This window comes from Camelus ferus, chromosome 25, assembly GCF_009834535.1.
Source record: "Camelus ferus isolate YT-003-E chromosome 25, BCGSAC_Cfer_1.0, whole genome shotgun sequence".
NCBI lineage: Eukaryota > Metazoa > Chordata > Mammalia > Artiodactyla > Camelidae > Camelus > Camelus ferus.
The window spans coordinates 12,364,025-12,376,981 of NC_045720.1; the positions used below are offsets into that span (position 1 = coordinate 12,364,025).

The 12,957-nt window shown below is 39.3% G+C and overlaps 1 protein-coding gene across 3 annotated transcripts in view; it reads right to left on the reverse strand.

Annotated features, from left to right (window-relative positions):
* NSMCE2 (NSE2 (MMS21) homolog, SMC5-SMC6 complex SUMO ligase) overlaps positions 1-12,957 on the reverse strand; it is a 208,541-nt gene that overhangs the window by 81,250 nt on the left and 114,334 nt on the right. The window lies entirely within an intron of this gene.

Genomic DNA, 12,957 nt, shown 5'->3' on the forward strand with positions numbered 1-12,957 from the left:
TATGAAGTTGGATCTAGACTAAATTTGAACACCTAATGCAGTTTTCTGATAGAAAACCAGAAATGCAGCATTTCCAACTTTCTGAACCAGATCGCCTTCCCCTGCTCTCCCCAGATGAACAAAGCTGGGGTTCAGCTCACATACACTTGTTCTGCACAGTGTCCAGCACAACAGTGACTGTCAATAATGTTAATGAACTTGGATAATTCGACCAAAAATTGCAGGTAAGAACATAATTCTGTGATGACCTGGGTTGACCCACAAAACTGATTTTTTTTTTTTACCCCTTTTTCACTCAAATGTGAGTATCAGGCTTTTGCTTTTGTCTGTCGTCTTCCTTCCGCACCTTGCGCTCTGTTGTACACATGGAGTGAATAAGACCATCCAACCGTGGGCTAACACAGCCATGCTTTGACTTAAAGTATCTGTGCTGTATATTTGCATATATATTGTGTGTAGATTTGGAAGTAAAGAATTAAACCATGAGAGAAGTGGAAGGGGCTCTCCTAAATCCAAATCCTCATTTTATACAGGAAACTCAAGGCTGGAGAGGAAGAGTGAATTATCCTTGGTTCAGCATCCAATAAACGAAGAAGTCAGCAGGACTGGAATTCAGATCTGTTGGGGACGCACAAAAATGCAGCCTCATATTTGCAAGCTGGGCTAACACCAATGACTTCGCTGAACGAATGACTCTCCCAGGTAAAGTCACATTCAAGGGCCCCCTCCCTGCCACCACACTCTGACTCGCCATAGAGATATCTCCTCTCACTTTCCTTGCTTTGAAGCCTAAACTCAAGAGCAGGGTAGTAGGACGCATTCTAGCTGTGGCTCTGATACTGACTTTGGCCTCTAGGAAATCACTGACTCTTTCTGGAACATTTTAAAATAAAATAATTATGGAGCAACTTTCACAGCAAGTATTCTGTATCTGTCACTGGACTATGGTGTGATAATTATAACGACTAATTTTCTAAAAGTGACAAGTACGCTGGCAACTTTATGATCTCACTGGATTCTCTTAACTTTCCCCAAAGGACGGTCCAATTATTCTTCCTATTTCACAAATAAGGAAACCAAAGCTTAGTGAGTTCTCACGTTATTTTTTCTATTTTACAGTAGAAGATCCTGAGGCTTAAAGCAGCTTACCCAGAATCTGCCCAACATTAACTAGCTCACTGAGTGATGAGGAAGTGGCAGAGGCAGGATTCAAACCACGTGTGGCTAATTCCAAAGTCCACGGTGGTCCTTAGGAATGCAGCAGCCGGGAGTGCTGCTGGCGGAAAGCCCTCTGCTCTTAGCCCCCTTTGGGGACCGCGGTGGCTGAAGGGTCGCCTTGATCATGCCCCCTTCCTGCGGTGACCGGCATCCAATGGCTGGTCGATCGGGTATAAAGGCCTGGCCCCGTTTTCCCCACTCGTGACAGCTCTGAAGGGCCATCCATCTTCAGAACTCGCCCCTGGGTTGGCACAAGCTTCTGTTGAGATGAAGCTGCATCCTCACAGCATGGCTGCTTCCCTCTGCCTAGTCCTGCTTTCCCTTTCCCTCCCACCATGCTGATCCCGAGTGCACTCCCTGACAAACTTCTACGCGCTCACCTCCACCCGCGTCAGCCTCCCAAAACACCTGACCTGCAGTATCTACACTCTTTGCACTTTACCAGGCCGCTGCCTCAGTTGTTTCATCTCTAAAAGGGAAGGTTGGATTCGATGAGCCCAACCTAGTTTCAGCTTCAATACTGCAGTGCGGAGTAGGTGAAAAGGGTTAGGGGCCAGAAGATCTGATTTCTATTATCATCTCAGGCACTTACTAGTTACCTAACCCCCTCAACCCCCGAGAGTCACACTTTCCACTCTGTAAACTGGAATGACATTATCTACCCTGTCTTTCTCTCAGAGTTGTTGAGAGCATCAATTTAGAAAGTACAAAGCCCTCATTAACATAAGCTACTATTTTTATGGTAATTATTACTGTTACATCTATGGGAGCTGCCCTAACAGGAGCAGACCGGCAAGGACTAAGGTTGCTGTTCTACAATTCTCCGGGGCGGCCCAACCAAGGCCCTCGGCATCCCACGGCAAAGCTTGTGGCCACCCTCATCTCAACCAGGGTCCAACTGTTGCTCTGAACATCTGAGTCCACTCCTGACTCATATAGGGTTCTCACTGGCTCTTCACGAAGCTCCAAGAGCAGGCCAGAAACTGCATGGGACCACTGGTTGGCTGCACTCACACCACGCCTTATACCAAGGGGCTTTCAGGCAGTCTCCCCCAACCAAGTCTCTCCCACGTGTAACCACTGGCCACTGAATGAAAGGCACGTCATGCCACCTCCTCACACGCTCTTACGTGAGAGCCCCCAACCTCTCCTTTACCCCCATCCTCTTACTCCTGGGAATTGTCTCATCTGTAGCTTTTCTCTTTCTTGATTCCCTTCCAGATCTGTTCTAGTTTTGACCTATGGAACCCTCATGTCATTATATTAAAAAAAAAAAAAAAAAAACAGAACAAGTCATTGCACAGTTTTACACAGAATGCCCTAGCTCGTTAAACAGAGCTTTATTCTTCCTGGTGGCCCTGCCTCCTTTTCTGTGAGGCTACCCATTTTCCCACTTCTTAGGCCAGTGGGGACAGGTAAGGGGGATGGGCAGGGTGGGTGGGGGCATTTCCTGGGATAAAATCACAGAACCATGTAGATGGTTACTAGTACAAAAATCAGGCTTCAGGGTCACCTGTCCCTCCCTCGTGCCTACTGTGAGCCAGCCCTGCTGTCCATTTCCCTAACGATTATTCTAAAACTCACCACTGTCTTCGTTACAGCTATTAATCCCTGCTTAACTCCCTTCTTTCAGTGGACAAAACTGTCTCCTATTTCAAAGAAAAAAATTAAGTCTATCAACTATGAGGTTCAAGTTCCTGCCCAACTCCTGTAACGCTAGGTACGTCTACGCTTATTGTATTCCTCCAGTCTCAAAGGACTGCCTTTGACCCTATGTCCCTTTTATCTCCGTCTTGATGTTACCGCATGAATCTCACCTCCTTCTTCTCTCTTCAACCCCTTCCCACTTACTGGCATAAGCTCCTCGGGAATTGACATATTTTCTTACCCCCTAAAACCACTACCATCGCCACCACCACCACCACACCTTCTCATGTCCCTGTGTTCTCCTCCAGCTACTCTTCACCCCTTGGCGGTACCATCTGTGTCTATTTTCTTACTTCCCATTCACTTACCCATTGATATCGGGCTTTGCCCCACCTGGGCAAAGTCATCAGTGACTTCTCACCAGTCCTCATCTTTCTGGCTGGTTGATTACATTTGACACATAAGATTACTCCCTCCTCGAAATTCTACTCATTTGATTTCTGAGACAACTACATCGTGGTTCAAAACCTCCTTTCCCTTTGACCATCATTTAAACGTCAGGGTACTCCCAGGGCTTTATTCTCAGTCCTCTTCACTTTATCACTGAACATTCCCCCACTGGGTGAGCTCATCCATTAGTCATTTAAACTAGCAGCTTTGTGACAGTGACTGCCAAATCTATTTGTGGCTTAAATCTCCTTCAATTTTTGGCTTGCACACTCTTCCTTATTCTCTCCTTTGCTCCCTTCTGCGTCTAGCCAGGCACCTAACTTAGATATCTAAGAGTCTTCTTTTAATCTGCCCTTTCTTCCCACAATCAGTTACTAAGTATTATCCTGCTTCCTAAATACTTTTCTTTAACCCCCTAAATATTTCTTGAATCTATTTTCTCTTCCCCACCCCCACCATTGAAGTGTTCATTCAGGCTCCCATCGTCCTTGCCTGCACTTCTGCAATGGCCACCTAACTGATCTTCCTGTGTCTAGTCTTAATACCCTCAAATCTGTTTTCTCCACAGTTGATAGAAGAATCTGTCTAACATATAAATCTGATCAGATTGTTCCAGTGCTACCCAGGACAATAACAAAAACACAAAATCGTCTGTATCCCATATGCCTTCATTGGCGGCCCTCTATGATTTCAACGTTGCCAGTCTCTCTGGCTACATCAATCAGTACTTCCTAACCCTAGCTTTATGCTCCAGCAACAACTAAGTGCTCATAATTCCTCATGCACACCTCGCTACTTCATTCCTCTACTTCTGAACACACTGTTGTCCCTTCTGCCCAGGACACCCCACACTTTCTCCCCTGACCTGGCTAACCCTTACTCATTCAAGACTCAGTTGACTAGTCATCTCACTGAGGAAGTCTTCCTTGACGGTGAAGGACTGACTAGCTGTCTCTCCTGTGTTCCTGTGAGACCCACTGCATACTGCCATCATTGTAATTTTACGTTGCTTCAAAATTGCTTATATGTCTACCTCCTTGTTCTGACAAAAAAATTTGGTGGCTTAATACAGTAGTCATGTACGGTGCTCACAAATATTCAGTTCTGGCAGGGCTCAGTGAGAATGGCTTGTCGTTGCTGCATACAGTGTCAGCCAGGGCAACTCTCCTGAAGCTAGATAATCTAATTCCAAGATGGTTCATCCACAGAGCTGACAAGCGAGTGAAGACTGTTAGCTCCTCTCCACGTGGGTCTTTCCATAGGGCCATTTAGGCTTCTTCACAGCATAGTAGCTGGGTTCCATGAATGAGTGTTCCAAGAGACAGGAAGTGAAAGCTGCTAGTTTCTCATATCCTGGGCCCAGAAACTGATAGTTTCTGAGTGGGAATGGAATTGACCTCCACTATAATCTATTGTCAGGCAGTTACAGAGCCCAGATTCAAGGGGAGAGAGCACAGCCCTACCTTTGGATGGGAAGAAGTATCATAGAATTTGGAGGGGGCCATATTTTAAAACCAGCATACTCAAAACAAACAAACAAACAAAAAACCCAATCATACTCTTCTATTGGGCCATAAGCTCTTTTAGGACTCACAGTTATGCCACATGTCTGCTGAATGAATATATTCATTCCTGGACCAAAATGCCTTTGCAGAACTTTACAGTAACTTGCACCAAGGATGCTGATTCCAGACAGCTCAGCCACATCAGTTAGTAAGAGGATTAAGCTCAAAGGAAATTAGGCTGAAAGTCTTACAGCATTTTAGAAGCTGGAAGGATTTATAAGCTAATCAAATTAGTCTTTGATTTTACCAAACCAAATGAAACCAAACAAAAATCCTGAGGCATGTAGAGAAAAGAAAACAGGAAAGAATCTACGTGGGTCAGTTATATAAAAAATAGCCATGATTCAGAATCTGCTATATATGGGAAGTAAATGCTATTTATTTGCTTATTTTCTTTCCTTTATCAAGTCAGAGCTAATTAAACCTCAGAGTCTAAATAATGAGCATCGTTAATTTTCATTCTTTTAAAGGGGGACGCTATTTACTTTTGCAAATTGGGTCCCATTTATAGCTATTATTGTAAGTCGATCATCTGATGACGCACTACATGTCTTGGTAAAATGTTTTGTGGCACACTGATGACTCAAATACTATGCACTGACATGCATCTAACCATTAAATAGAATATGCCAGAATGCATAAGACCTTAGTTATTGGACATCTTTAAACATGACTGATTCAAACATGAATGTGAACAACAGAAGTATTTGAATTTGAATTATTAAATGTAATTATTAAAGTCAAAAGAAATAAGATAATTTGAAATTAATAAGGATCAAATTACAAACTTAATTCTAAAAGTTGAATTTTGACCACATTTTTAAAAATTAGTTAGCTGAATACAGAGTGATAACTAGTTAGTTTTAGAAACACACATTTAAATCTGAAAATATTCAATTTCTTCTAGGCTTTCTGAAGAGCTTCCAAAACACTAGCTGATCTTATAGGAGAAGTTATATATGACTACTAAGAAAAAGAAAAATTGATGGGAACTATCAATTCACTGAACATGCAGAAACATTTTATCAAGAAAATAAAACCAGTTTTCCCCAAGGGAATGAACTTTTTTTGCTCAGAATTCTTTCCTGTGTGATGGAACATTTAGGAAATATAATTTCCTAAATGCAATTATCTTGTAAATCAGACTCCCTATATGACTTCATTTTAAGCAATCCGGAGGAAGGGCACCATCCTAATTTAACAATTCTATAATAAAAACAAGTCACATGGGATGCTGGTTTTACTAGACAAACTAAGAGGTATATTAATAACATTATTTGCACTCCCTACCCAGTGTTTATGCAGTGACTCTGGCTTGCCCAGTACAACATCTGAGAAACAACAAAATCCCCTGGAACAGAAAAGAGATAAAGTAAAAAGTTACACAACAACAACAAAACCAAAACTCATGCAATCCATCTGAGACATATTGCAGGAATTCCCCCAACACCCATCCACAAAGACTGCATCTTTTTTGTTCACAGCAAAAAGGAAAGCCTGCTCCTCAGGATTAATCATTATCAATTGATAATTTATGCATCAACTATAAGCAAGGCTGTGGGCTGGGCACAAAAAGGATCAGAATCTGTGTACACCTGCTAATTCAAATTCTCTAGCAGATAACGGTTTAACATCCTTCAAGATAAGGCAACATGGACCTCCTTACGCTTAAATAAGCTCCCAGCATATTTGCCTATTTCAGACAGAACCTGGCTTTACTTGAAGAGACACGGCAGGACCCTGGGGTGGGAGGGGAAGGACAGTTATTTCTTTGTAATCTGAAATAACAACACATAAAACAGTAATAGGTACCCTTTGTGAATCTTGGTTTACAGGTGAGAAAAGCTAAGATTAAGGCAGGAAAGAGATTTGCCCAAGGGACAGGTGAGGATGGTCTGAATGGCCCTGCTCTGCTCCTGAACTTCTGAACTGCCCACTTCACATGTAACTCTCCATTTAATCTAATTTATGTACTGTTGAAATAAGCTATAGGTTAAATGTATGATTTCATTATAAAATAACTTACAAATGGAGAAATACAATTGATTTTTAAACCATTAAGTACTAAATTAAAATACAGTTTGACCCTTGAACAACATGGGGGTTAGGGGTACCAACCCTCCCCACAGGTGAAAATCTGAGTAGAGCAGACCCCCACAGTTCAAACCTGTGTTGTGCAGGAGTCAAACTGTATTCCTTCAGTTATAAAATGCCAAAATGCCCCCATTATTTTACACACTAAGCAAAACAAAAAAATAAAGTAAAATAAAAAATAAAAATAAAAAGCTGCCAATGATAAGATCTCATTGATAATAAAGTGTATGCCAGTTTTAGAGATATTAAAATATGAAAACACTTGTCTTAAAACTGATGAAATACAGCATATTTATTTTACCAGCTTGTTCCTCTTTTTTCTATTGACCATCCCTTTCCAGTTTCATACATTAGCTTCTCTTTACTTGCTTCTTAAAGGTGGTGTTCCCAGAATTAGTTCCATTCTTTTTTGCTGACTACTCCCCAGCCCCCCACCTCCACCATTCCCAGCATTCCCATCTGTTTGCAAGGCTTCAACCACCTCCAAGTAAGGGCATCTTTAGCTGACTCTTTCCCCAGACTCCAGACCATATTTCCAATGGTTTACCTCCAAATTGATCCTACATAAATCTCTTAAACTCATTGTGTTAAAAAGCTAAACTCACTGTCCTAACTCAAAGCCTGCTGCTCCTGCTGTCTTATGGTGAAAGTACAGTAGAGTATACAGTAGGAAAAAAAGATTTTACATTACAGGTCCAAGTTCAAATCTGAACTCTGTCACCTAGCCCCTGTTAGACCTTGGGCATTTATCATTGCTTAAAAAGCCTGCTTCTTTATCTAAAAAGTAGGGTTAATAACTTGCAGGTGGTGGTAAAGATTAAATCAGCTAATTTATGAAAATTACTATCACGTTGTCTTATACACAATAGGCCCTCAATAAAAGGCTGTTATTAGGTTATCATTATTTAATGAGATCCTCTTCTGCTCAGGAACCTAGGTTGGAAATTTGGAAATATCACCATCTCCTAGCTCTTACTCAAGGTCCATATCTACTCAGGTGCCAAATGCTACTGATTCTACTTGAAGAAATATCATTCCTTTCGCTGTGTGAAAATTTTAACTTTCCTTTTTTGCATTAGAATTTAAACATATTCCATGTCTCTCCAATTTAAAAAACACTGCGTCTTTCTATTGAGGCCTGTGATATAATTTTCCATTGTTTCAAGTACCTCAGAAAAATTTAAGTTTACTTTTTGAAAAGATCTACCTATTTCTTAAGTTCATTTCTGGGCAATTTTTATGTATTATATTATTATTGAGGACTGGATTACCTGCTTTTTATTTTATCCCTCTCTCCTATTATACTTTCCAATAGGTATGGTTGGTACGTGAGATAGCTATTGACATTGGTCTACTTTGTCCTTTAGTTGACTGACTTACATATTCCCTTATTAATTAAATTTTTTTATTAAGAAAAATATATTTTTATTATAAAAACTTTGAACATACATATAAATAAAAATCAAATCATTTGCAGTTCCAACACCAAAGATAACCACTTTTAATAGCTGCATATTTATCTTTTTAGATTCTTTTCCACATGGCATATCAGAGATTTAAATCTACTTTATAAAAATAGGATCATACTGTACATACTCTTTTATTATAATAGACATGAACACTTAGTATGTGTAGGTTAATACTAGTGTTACAAACAATGTTGTCATCAAGTGTCACCATAAACTTTACTATTTAGAGATCGAGATTCAGACTGATTTAAAATTTAAAAGCTAATAAATGGTTGGAAGAGATACGACAAAATAAGTGGGAATCAGAAGAAATTATAGCTATAATAATGTCAGACAAACCTGAATTCATGAGACTAAAAGTGACACAAGTATATAAGTGGGTTATTTTTAATTAATAAATGTTCACTTACAATAAGGAAATGGACTTTTTTGTAAGCATTTCAACAATTACCTGTCAATAGAGATATACTACACTTATTTTTAAAAAGAGGATAAACAGAAATTCAGTAGTACCATGAGATTCCAACAGCATCTCAGATTAGTTAAAATAAAAGTAAGAGGGCCAGAAAAATCTGGGAGGATGTAGAAGTGACACTGTTTTTGAAAACTACATGGTGAGCGTCTTTACATTTCCTTATCAATAAGCATACATATAAAGTAGGGTTTCTCAGTGTTTTAGTCCATGCCACCTTTAAGTAAACTTAAAAATCTCAATCCTGCCTTTAATGTTTAAATTTTTTTTAAAATCCCAAACATAAACTATTAAAACAATGGCATATTTTGGGAAAAAAATTTTAATTGAAGTAAAACTGCCCTACAATACTATGTTAGTTCCAGATGCATAACACAGTGATTCAATATTTCTACACATTACAAAAGGATCACCATGGTGAGTCTAGTTACCATCTGTCACCATACAAGGTTATTACAATATTATTGATTCTATTTCCTATGCCGTACATTTCATCCCCGTGACTAACTTCTTTGGTAACTGGAAGTTTGTACCTTTTAATCTCCTTCACCTACTTCACTCATCCCCCCACACCCCAACCCTCCAGCAACCACCTGTTTGTTCTCTGTGTCTAATGAGTCTGTTTCTGTTTTGTTATGTTTGTTCATTTGTTTTCTTTTTTAGATTCTACATATTAGTGAAATCACATGATATTTATCTTTCTCTGATTTATTTCACTTGGTCCATCCATGTTGTTGCAAATGGCAAAATTTCATTCTTTTTATGGCTGATTACCACTCCATTATATATATTATATGTACATAGTGTGTGTAGTGTGTGTGTGTGTGTATATATATTATATATATATAATTTCTTTATGATTCATCTACCAATGGACACTTAGGTTGCTTCCATACTTGGCTATCGTAAATAATGCTGCAATGAACACGGGGCTATATATATTTTTTTGAATTACTGTCTTTGTTTTCTTCAGAAAAACACCCAGAAATGAAATTGCTGGACTTTGCAGTAGATTTATTTTTAATTTTATGAGGACTCTCTACACTGTTTTCCATAGTAGTTGCACCAGTTTACATTCCCACCAAGAATGCACAAGGCTTCCCTTTTCTGAACAGCCTCACCAACATTTGGTGTCTGTTGCCTTTTTGGTAACAGCCATTCTGACAGGTGTGAGGTGATGTCTCATTGTGTCTTTGATTTGTATTTGCATTTCTCTGATGGTTAGTGATGAGCATCTTTTCAAGTGCCTGCTGGCCATCTGTATGTCTTCTTTGGAAAAATGTCTATTCAGATTCTCTGCCCATTTTTTAACTGAGTTTTTTTGATGTTGAGGAAAAAAATTTTTGCTTAAAATCTTTGATCAACATAAACACTAAGTATTCTTGCTCGCTGAAAACGTTTGCCTTCTAATCTAAGTGGTGTGGGAAAGAGACTTCGATGTGGGCAATGCTGATCAAACTGCTTCGCTTTCATAGTCACAAATGCAGAAACACCAGCCTTGCAAATACATATTGAGGAAATGAGTGACATTCGAAGTCCACTAATTTGTTTTAGAGTAAACATGGAAATATTTTACTCAAAAATTCTTCAAAGTGACTTTTCTGGAAGTCATTTTGGCAAATGAATAAAACTTCAGTTCTAAACACTCCTCACAAAGACATTTCAGCAAGACTGGATGTAGGTAAGAAAAATATTTCTCACAAACTCCCAATGGATTTTCAGCTGTGAGTTGGGAAGCTATTATCCAAATTTATTCTTCAGACAGATTAAGTTAAATTCATTCCCCTCCCTGAACCTGTTATTTTGGGAGAACTTTAAGAAGTCCAAAAATTAAGAGACATGTTTGGTACGACATAATGTTAGGAAAGTGGACTCTGGCTAGAATGGGTTGGAGAGCTGGTTCTGCCAATTATTAGCTGGGTGCCTTAGGGCAAGCGACTAAGACTTTCCTATGCCTTTGCATCCTTACCTGCAAAATACTACCTGTACCTACTTCAGATGACTATTGTGAGAACTACATGAGATCATGCATGTAAAGCATCAGAGCACTCTTCAGCTTGCAAGCAGCACCTGAAAAATGTTCATGAGTCTTAGTACAGCTGGACTTTGGCTGCAAAAACTTAATGTAATGAGACAGGGATTCTGAAACCAGCTGGGATCCAGAAACAGGTACTAAGAGTACATGAACACCATGAAATTATACCAAAATTTTATGTGTATATTCATTTTTTGCTTGTAATTTTCACACTGCCTAAAGAGTCAATATGCCAAAAAACTTAAATATTGTGGTTGGAGTTTATTTGGTTAGAAAAGAATATTCTAAAGTGTATTACAAACAAAGGAAAACAAAATGTAGATACATACACATAGCACACAGACACACAAATAGACAGAGACTGACTTTAGGATATTAAGCCTTAGGGTAAACTTTTACTGCAAAGGGACAAGAATCAGAGAAGTTAGAGAGCTGCAGGAGGACTGCAGGAAATCAGAAGATGCTAGAAAAAGAATTTAGAAAGGCAGAACAGAGAGAGAAAAGCCACTTTACATAGGGGCCTTATGCCTCACGCAGTCAGCGTGTGAGAGGTTAGGGCTTCGTTACAAACGATGTCCCAGACTGAAGATATCTGTGTAATTCTGAAAACTGCAATCTTCAGCTTGCCATAATGCTGCCCAGCTTCAGGGTAGTTCTTCCCCCACCCAATCTAGTTGTCTTTTCAGTTCTGTCCAATAAATCCCTGTCTAGACATTGACCTTCAACAGAAGGAAAGGAGAAAGAAAAAAGAAGGCAGCAGCCTGGGCTTATGAGAAAGGAGGGGCAGGGAGAAGAGTGGGCCAAATGCTCATTACTTTTCAGGTGACCATCTTTCTCTGGCTTACTCTAGTCCTGTGTCTGCATTTAGGGGATAGTCTATATACCTTCCTATTTACAAGAATCTTGACAATATAGCAGGTACTTTGGTAAAAACAAGGAAATACACGTAAGTTCTGAAAAATACAGGCAGTTTTGAGAGTTGTAGATTTTTTCTTAATAAATGTTGACCATGTTCATCTTCTCCCCATTAATTAAACATTTAATGAAGCTAGGGAATATGATCTTTCTTTTTGGGGGGGTATTTCCTTATATCAGCACATAACATACTATACTGACTGGTTTGCTTTAGAAAATGCTAACTTTTGTATCCTAAAATGCTGTTACTAACCCACTAAAGCAGGACAAGTACTTCAGAGGTGGTGATAGGCTTGACCTTGAGTGTTTTGATGCCACTGAGCCTAACTTCCACTACTGCAGAGCCCACAGTGTAGCTGCTGATCTCACATGCGAGAAGTCTCTGGCTGTGAAACTAACCTTGCTCACGTGGAGATGAAAAATGGAACTTTTCCTCACTGACATCATCTTTCATCCAAAGAAAATGAAAGTCAGAGGATGGTGAATTTGGTCAAAAGGCCTGAAGAATTCATTGACTAGTTAATCAGCATCTAAATAATCAGGAATGGCCCCCAAACCTATACAGCAATCCATCCCCATACCATTTAACCTCATCAGTGTACAAGAAGATCTCTGAGTGATGTACAGGGATGGTGGGAGTCTCATGGATTTGTCACAAATACCAACAATCCAACAGTGTCTTATTTTGCAGCAGAACTCCAACTGTACAAAAATGAACAAAACTGTGACTGTTAAAACAGTAGTTTTTAAGAACCAAGTTTGTAAAAAGTAAGTCTTTCCAAGATTCTATATTTACGTACCCTATCTGAAAACTTTGTGAGGTCCTAATCTACTGAAAAAGGTATATTATTTTAAAGCAAATTGATAACTAAGGGTTGCTCTAGGTACGTTTCTGATAAATTTATGGTGAAATTTAGTGATCAGTTATTCTGGCTGGAAGTTGGAATGAAAGGGGAGGAATAGTAGAGAAAGGGGGAAAGTTGATGTTTAATAAAGTCCCATCTAATAATGTACTTATTTGATGAAAGAATCAACTTAAAAAAAAAAATCCAGGATTCACTTCAGAGTTGTAATGAGTTGTGCCCTGTTATC